This window comes from Symsagittifera roscoffensis, chromosome 2, assembly GCF_963678635.1.
Source record: "Symsagittifera roscoffensis chromosome 2, txSymRosc1.1, whole genome shotgun sequence".
Taxonomy (NCBI): domain Eukaryota; kingdom Metazoa; phylum Xenacoelomorpha; order Acoela; family Convolutidae; genus Symsagittifera; species Symsagittifera roscoffensis.
In genome coordinates this window covers 30168102-30177412 of record NC_087063.1, presented here as the reverse complement: position 1 = coordinate 30177412, position 9311 = coordinate 30168102, and positions in this window count along the sequence as shown.

Below are 9311 nucleotides of genomic sequence, written 5' to 3'. Positions count from 1 at the left end.
TTTGCATTCAGTTTTTTTCTCTAAATAGTGTTGATTAATGATCAACCATTTTGATTTCACGTTCTGCTTAAAATTTTTCGACAAAAACTTAAATTTCTGACATCGATGCATTTAGACTCAACTAAGTTTCAGCAAAAAAGAAAGTAATTTCGTGTAGAAAATGTTTTAATTGGCTCAGAGCAGCACGTGATGAAATAGATGACAAGTACTTCATGCAATCGTCTGCATAAGGTACCAAAGTAGAATCGTCGCAACGACAATTTTGGAAATTTTTCCGATACAAATTGAACAACAATGGTTCTAGTACTATTCTTTGCGGCAACCCTCTTCTCACTTCTATCAAACTTGAAAAAAAATTCCCTTGACAATTACTCTTTGATTGCGTTTCTTCATTAAACTTTTATTAAAACAAGTTGAAAAGCCAAAATACTGTAACTTTTTCACTAAATTGTTTTGAGAATTAGATTCAAAAGCTTTTGAAAGGTCCAATAAAGCTGCCTGAACACTTTTTTGGAATCAGTTTCTCTACCAATTTTTTCTGTAACGAATAATGGCGCATCTTGTAAAGAAAAATTGTTGCAAATCTTACAATGAACTGAAGTTATAATTTGGTATTTTTACAGGTGTTCAGTAATTTCAGTCAGCTTTCCAAAATAAAACTTTCGTTTCGCTGCACAAATTTCGACTGTTTTGTGGTCCAATGGCTCAAAGGAAAGGTTACAATTCCTCCCGTCAGCCTTCCTGATCCACGGAATATGTCCCGTAATGATTGTATTGTACATACTTTATCCCTCGGAGCGCGTCTCATCCTTGAATCTTAATAATCTCCGTTTCAGCCGTTTTCTGTGTCTGTCGTGTGTTCTTTATTAGCAAAAGTAGTTTTTATGATTTTCGCACTTTTCAGTGGTCGCGAGAAATAAAATTGTTGCAAGTCGTTATTTCCGAACATTTTGTAAAAATTAGGATGACAGTCCAAACAGACCCTTCCCAATTCGTTTATTTCTTCAAATAAGCACGTTAATTGCCAGAACCACTATTTTCTATGACTCGACCAGCATAAAACAGAAATGGCACATTCTTCACTTTTTTCAATCTTGGTAGGTAAAACCTTTGTTTCGATTGTTCTCATCCAGGTTTAAGTCACCAAACTAATTTTTTCTTTTTTCGCTTTATCTCCTTTGGTCAAGTTTCTAAAAGCGGAATCCAAATTGATCAATTTTCCACTTCTTTTACTTCCTTGTTTGATGCAGCCACTTTTGCGATAATTTTCTAACAATAACTATTCTCTACAATGGCATCTTTGGGAAGATCGCGTTTAATCTCATCGGAAGAATTTCAGAAAGATTCAAGATCAAACAGGGCGATTAAAATAAGAAATTAAAGGAGCCTTGAAAGGACCGACTGTCACTAGAAAATAAAGTTTTTCAACCAAGAATTTTTGAAGTTCAGAGTGTCGCCGGCTATAAGATGTTTCTAAATAAGCTCTCTCAGAACTTGAGCAAGTGTACCAAGAAATCTAGGGCAGGCCGTTTTCTGAAGCCGAGAATCTCCCTCGCAATACAGGTTGCGTACTCGGCATTATTAATGGTTAAAACTTCTTTCTTCTATCCATGTTATACTTTACACTTCCATATCTAAAATGTTCCTAGGGTTTGGACTGGTATATGTGATGAAAAAACTCCTGGCTGTAAAATAGTCTACTTTGATGATTTTGAACTCCTGATTACCTTCCGTAACATAATTTCATAAAGGAAAAAATTTTAAAAAAATCTTGTAGTAGTCGCCTACCTAAGACAAATAAGATGCTATGAAAAATAGGCCCTATAATCATTGGGTCAAGGTTCAGGGACACTATCTCTTATAATTTTGTACCTCATTCAGTCGGAGCCAATTCGATTCACTTGCGACATGAGACTACAAACCATGTTACAGCTTAAAGGCCACTACCAAAATACCCCCACCCCACTCTAGAAATAAGAAAGCCCCCATGGTCAGGTCTTTAATTACCTAGAACACACGAACGCCATCAAAAACAGGGTTGGATGCTTAAGTATACCGTTAGTTTCTATTGGACAGTGGAACTTTGATTCATTTCAGATGAATCAACCTAAAACTCGCCAATTCAACATAACCACAAAAATACACTCAAGAAGTTTGAATTAAGTACTCACATAGTGACGCGACTCTAGAATTAGGTAAATTATAGTAATAAAGCAACTCTAGAAGAAACTTGCAGTAACTAAGTTTTGCTCAGGAAGTTTTTTTCCCTAGAGCATTGGGCAGCTTCGGCTGTCCACCTTCCCAGTCAAGTATCACTGTCGTCCAGTCAATTACACTTCTTTTCTTGAACTCTCGATCCTTTATCAGGAACCAGTCAACTATGCTCGTATCGAATTATTTTGGTAAAATTGCGAATAGCAATTTTACTCCACTGTTTTCTGTCTATTTTCCCGCAATTATAACTCGAGTCTTGTGAACTAATTTATATTGTATTTTCAGTTGTCGCGAAAAACTTGCGCATGACAGGGTCAATTCGAATTTTTCAAATAATTACTTCTTAACCCCAAAACAAGACCAAATTTTGAGATATGACCGACTGGCACATAAGAATTCGAACGTTTTGGGAACTATGTCCATCGTCAGATTAAAACTGAAATTAATATAAAAATGATTTACAGAGGTTACAACATCATGAAAGACTATTAAGTGGTTCTAAACAAAAACTTTCCACCCATCAAAATTAAGCGTTATTACGTAAGACTTTTCCTTAAATTTCTGAGAGTTTTAACCTTACTGAGTGTTTTTTAAAATTTTCCCTCGTTATTGAAGCATGAGCATTGGGGGTTTCTCGTCTCGCTGGTCATCACTTTTACAATTTTTTTTGAATGACATGTTCAATTTTCTGGGCCAAGTTTTTTTGAACTAAGTTCTAAATGTAAGCTTCCTACTCCTGAACTCATCCGGCGTGTTGGTCCCTGGCCTAAGTTTCCTAATATGCAGCGCCTCCAATGTTAGGAATTTCATTGCGTTGTTTGGATGACCTATTATCTCCCAACTCAACTGTGCTGTGGTCGCTTCCTCTCCACACTGACGTATGCGAGTGCCTACAGGCAAATCCTCTTTCTTGTGTTCCCAATCTTTGTGGCCAAATGTCGAATAGTTTGTCCAACACTGGCGGAATTAAGTCCACAGCAAGACAGTTTGTAGTCCATTTTTGATTTCATATCACGGGAGAATGACGACTTAAGGAAGGGAAAAGCTGTTTTCATTTTCCGGGTCGTAAACACAATTTGTGCGTTGGTGATGCTGCGCACCTTGTTTACAAACAATTCGCTTCAATATCCTCGTTAATGAAGCATGAGAATTGGGGGTTTCTCGTCTCGCTGGTCATTTGTTACCCGAGTTTCTGCCTTAGTTGGTATTAATTTTGCCCCAAGAAATTTGCTTTGTTTTTCCGAGTCAAAATTGGATGACCACTCCTCTGGGTACTGAGTTTCATTCCATTGCTGTCTATTCATAATCCTTGCTTCATGGTAAAATTCCCATGTAGATGGACTCCCAAAAATACCGTGCACCGAACCCTTTATTATATTTCTCTTGTACTGCAGTGGTGCGCTTTTTTAAAGCTTAGAAGCTTGCCAATATCCGGTGGTGTTTCGTATCATCTTCATTTAACTTGTTTGTTGTCACCTACATTTATATTAAAGTCTAAAACAGCCAAGTCAACGTTCTGATTTGGTGTTCCAAGTACGAATTGTAATTTAGGGTGCGATTTGTTGGCAGCTTGCAATAACACACTCGGTTCGCCTTTAACAGTCCTTACAATATCGTCTACATTTAATAGGAAACTTTTCACACCTGTTATGGTCAGCTCACATTCACGCCTCTCACGTTCATGCTTCTCACAACTTGCAGAACCAAAGTTTTTCTTATATGCTTTTGTAAAACTCATGCGAAATGCCACCACAATCTTGATGATACCAATTCAAACCTTTCTCACATTCCACTGCCTTGGTTCTGATTGTCACACTTCTCATGCATTTCGGTCAATTTCCGTTCATGTCCTCTAGGATCTCAATTTGATGAGGGATAACCATAGCCAAAATTTTCTCATAGTCTTTCAACCAAAAGTTTGCCAGAATTTTAGCTAGGGATGCACCCATTGCTTACTCATCCTTCTGTACATACCATGTCTCGTTGCACTTGAAATGGACATTACAAAAGGCGTTTCATTGTACTTCTTAACAAGTCAGGTGGCTCATTCTGACTGTATAATTTGTCAAGCGCAATGTCAATGGCATCTTTGAGTGGAAAATTTGTGTACAGGCTTTTCACATCCAAAATATTGATCCTCTCTTCAGAATCTTATTCAGTTTTCTCTATCGTGTCCCTAGCTGCTTCTTGTTTGTCTCAATATTTGCACCCTCGATTTTATCAAAAAAAAATTGCTTGTGTTTTATTCAGATTCTCAAAAGAACTACCGAAAAGAGAGAAAGAGAGGACAGTTTGTAGTGTTGTATGCTTTTTATGTACTTTAGCAGGTCCATAAATTCGTGCAGGTTGACCACCAGTTGACCTCAACCTCGCATATGAGCCATCTGAAATCTCATCTCTTTTGTTATTGGCTAGTAATTCTTTGTTAAAATTTTTTTTCAATTTTTTGATCAACTGAATCATTCAAATCATCGTGTCTCTCAAACTGATCTGATTCTAGCAATTAATATAGTTTTTTCATAAGTGTGTTTTTTCAATCCGCAAACCCCAACACCGTTATCAAAAGGTACCGTCATTAGTTCGTTGTTTTGGAGATATTTTCTCGCTGTTTCAATTCCCATATCCCATGGAGTCTGGCATATCCAGTGAAGTCGTCTCGCCAAGTACGCCATGCTTCTTCAGTTCCGACAAAAAAAATTAAGTCTGCTGGAAAATGAACTTCATTGAATTTGTCTCGGGTTGGATGTTTAGGCCCCACAGGCAATAACTCGTCCACCCATCCCGGCAAATTTTTTTCATCTGGTACCTTTAACGTTTTTCTGTGTATCTTTCCGAGAGGTTTGTCTTGTCTCTCAGCTAACCTCTCGATTTTTTAGAGTGGCGCTTGACGTAGAACATACTTAATTACCGATGGCCATAATTTCTTATCAATTGTTCTTCTAACTTTGTCCCTTACCTTGCACAAGTCTTCCGCTGCCCTACCGCTATCCTATTTTGCCCTACCCAAATCTGTCCTAAGATGTTTAAAGTGAAAGCTGTGAGCCACTAGGTCCGAAAACACCCCATTGTCAGGTACCTTAAGTCGCAAGAAATTAGGTATTATATCGGTATATAGGCATTTTCCTAGAAATTGAAGGCGATATTGGTTTTTGTTAAATTTATTCAACTACTTTGTAGAATTCAATACAGTTTTCCATAAAAATTTTCTGAAAATGAATCTCAGGATTGTCGGTGGTAAATGCATTATGTTCATTGCACTGCTGGCCACGCGAAACAAAAGCTCACAAGGCGCTAACAACGCAAACTCCAAAATGCAATTAACGTCACTGTGGTTCTGGCTTGTCGTCCTTTTAAGGTCTATCCGTAGCTACCCGCTTGGCCTGTGCCCTCGCTGGCTCTGCGAAGGTCTTTTCTTGCTACTTCTTCATGTAATGTTCGCCCGGAAGAACATACCGATGGAAAATAAAGCTAGGTTCTAAAAACGTTTGGCTAGCTTCTAAACACAGCTTCACATGCTTTTAACCGTCTCTACCAAAGCAAGTTCAATGTGTGGTTCACTAACACCGGTTCGACAAAGTCATTTTACGGCCAAACCGCGCAAATTAAGTTAGTTGCATGCAGAAGTAGTGAGATCTTGGCTGGGTCTCAGTATCCCCAGACCACGAGGTCACTCCTAAAAACAGGGCTACTACTTAATTATCATTTTTTTTTGCTTTTGTTGCAAATCAATATATCAATCAGAGATGGACCAGCCCCTTTCACTTAACTCCTAGTGTCTCAAATTCTGAAAAATTCATTAAATATTGATTAAATTCAAATCAGGACATTCCAGGATGCTGAAAGTTGTTAAAATCAATGTCTACTGCCTTTCCAAGACTCTTGCGGATTCTCGAATCCGGTTGAAGAGCTCTTTTCTTGGCAATCATGAAGGAAAGCAGATCTTCCCAATAGCCCTCACACCAGGCGCAAAGACTTTAGCTCGAGCTCGTCTATTTAAATTCATATTATAACTACTACTACTACTACTACTACTACTACTACTACTACTACTACTACTACTACTGAAAGAATTAGTTCCCTTTAACAGATTTAAAGGCATCATACACATTGTTGAAAGGCTATTTATTTGGTGTATAACATTAAAATAGTGACACGGCGAGCAACAAATTACTCGTCACGTAATCAAGTATCAATTATAAAATCATGGTGTACAAAGCACGGCAATTGATGCAATTACAGGCCAAAAACATAGTACAGGAGATCTTTAAATCAAATGAGTTAACCCTCGCTTGCAGATATTTTTTGAGTGAACGCTTCAGGAGATGCAAAAATATCTGCAACATCATTTGAATATAGTATGTTTACATATCGGCACACGCGATAGAAGACGAACTGCTCGGTGAGGAAGAGACGACATTTCTTGGTTGCTGTCAGTCTAGGGTAGGCAGTGTTACAAAGATCTTTGGCGGAGAAGGTAATATTAATGAACTTGTAAAAGTCGAAATCGAATTTTTCATTAAACACTCTATTGAGGAAAACTAAGTCGTATGATGAAATGGAGAAATAAATTGGCAGGTAATTGGTCGCCTTCAATTGCTCAGTGTAGTCACTGAGACCCATCAACCATGTTGGACGTTTTTTGAAACAATTCAAGTTTACGCCGGTAAAGTAAGGAAGGAAACCAGATTTGACTGCCGAAGAGATGGACACTTCTTATGCAAACTTGGTCCACAATGAGACGCTGTATGGAATAGAACGTTTGATAAAATGAAAAGATTTATTAACCGCAATAAGCTCGAATTTATGATGGTTGTCCCATTTCAAGTTTTGAGAAATTGTGACCCCGAGATCTTTGACAGATGATACCGAAGGAATGGAGATATCATTAAGACCGAGCGATGTTTCCGACTCATTAGAATTAAAACAAATAACTTTGCATTTATCGGCTTTAAACGTCATTTCATTTTCGATAGTCCAGTTGTTAAAAAGATCTATATCTCACTGAATGTCAAAATGCGTTGCGCTGGAATTTAATTTACTGTCATCAGCGAACAAATAACAGTCCGAAATTAAAAGACCAATTGGCATGTCATTAATGAAGAGAACAAACAATAGTGGCCCTAAGACGCTGCCCTGCGGCATTCCACTAGTAACATAACCTATCGAGGAAGATGTTTTTTCAATCCTTGAAATTCGAGTACGATCACTCAGATACGAAGAGAAAAGCTGGAGAAACGTGTAATCAAATCCAAACTTAGCCAGTTTGCTTAGTAGAATATGATGAGGTACTTGATCAAAAGCACTGCAAAAATCGAAATATACTGAAAAACGTTCAAGATTCGTCTCTTTATTTGGATAAATTTTGTCAAGATATTCAAGAAGTTGGGTAATGGTTAATCGTTTCGTCATGAAACCAAGCTGAACGGAAAAAATGTTTGGTCTCACTCGAGGATATTAAATAAAAATAATTCTCTCCAGAGTAGGCAGTAATTTAGGTAAGATGCCGATAGGGCGGTATTTTTCAACATTTTTTGGATTGATTGTTTTTAACATGGGTGTTATAAGCACATTTTCGAAAGGTAGGCCAATTTTGGGTATTTAAGACATAAACAAAAAGCTGAACGACATGTGGCGCGATAATTTTTCTGCAGTTGCTAAGAACAAAAGTTGCAAGGTTGTCATTGGTTAAACATGTAATTGAAGCTGACGCGTGTGACGTTTCAACTTGAACAACACTTAGTTGAAGTATGTTGAACAGAATTAAAGGGTTGTCATGTGCATCTAGAGCAGAATTACATCTTTGTAGGAACACAGAACAAAAGTATTCTTTCATAAGATTGGCTATGTCCAAAGAATTGGTAGATTTTTTGTCTTTCCTAAGCATTTTATTGGGTAGTCGTTTTTTAGTAAAAGAGCGCAGATATTTAAAACAGCCACGAGTCGAATTCAGAGATAACGATTCAAATAAGCATGTTTAATCGAGTTCAACTGATTGATCATTATCGCATTGCATGAAGAGAGACGTAGATTGTTATTATTAAATCTTGAAGCTGTTCGATGTTTGTTAAGAAGATGAACTGTGTGGGACAAATAAAAATAAGGAAGTTGTTGCAACCTTTTGATACTTTTACAACACGCAAAGATTACTACTGCCATACTTTTGGAATACCAGTGACGCACATAATCTTCGATACTTAATGAGCCAAAACTCGAGTTTTGAGTTTAATTAAGATTAACAAAGCATGGTCTGATGTTTTCATTGAAAACTGAACAAGAGAATAAAGCTTTCAAAAAATGAGAGCTTAAAATTTGCCCAAGTGGTGCTCAGTGTTAATTTGGGTATTGTAGAGAAAGCAAACACGGAAAAGTTGTCTGAATACAATTTATTGTCATAAAAAACTGTTAATAGTTCATTTTGGGATAGCAATATCAGGTCCAGGGTGTTACCGGATCGATGAGTTGGTTCATAAAGAAGGGGTTTAAGTCGAGTTCCTCGATAGTAGAAAGAAACAAATTAGAGTAAACCGAACGACCAGAAAAGATGTTCAGAAGATGTCGGACAAGTTGAAGTCACCCATGACTGTGTGCGAGCATAATAAAGATGCTAATTTAGTGTTAAAATAACGAAACGATTCAACTAGAGAATTGATAGGTAATCTGTAAGCAGATAAAAAAAGTAATAATAATCATAACAAAAATAATAACAAAGGATTTAGGAATACGATCAAAGGGTTCGCATGAAACCCAGTCCTTGCATTGTTCAAAGTTTAGTTCTCAGTTATAAGTGTAATTTTCTTCAGGTCTCTACAGTTGTTGCATTCGCATAAAATGCGCCAAGTGCATGTGTCTGATTCGTTGTAGCGAGTTTTGAAAAACTTTGTGTACATTCCTTGAAGTCTGTTTTTGCATTCTGGGTCAAACATTATGTCATATTTGAAGTATTCGTTGTACAGATTAGCGGGACGACATGCCCGAAACCAGAAATCTGACTCGCACTTCTTCAGACGCATTTGTTTGCAGACGAAATTTCGTGTCATTTGAGCTCATCGGTTTCCAACGTCAGTGATGCTTACATGGCTTCTCCAGTCGATGTCAAT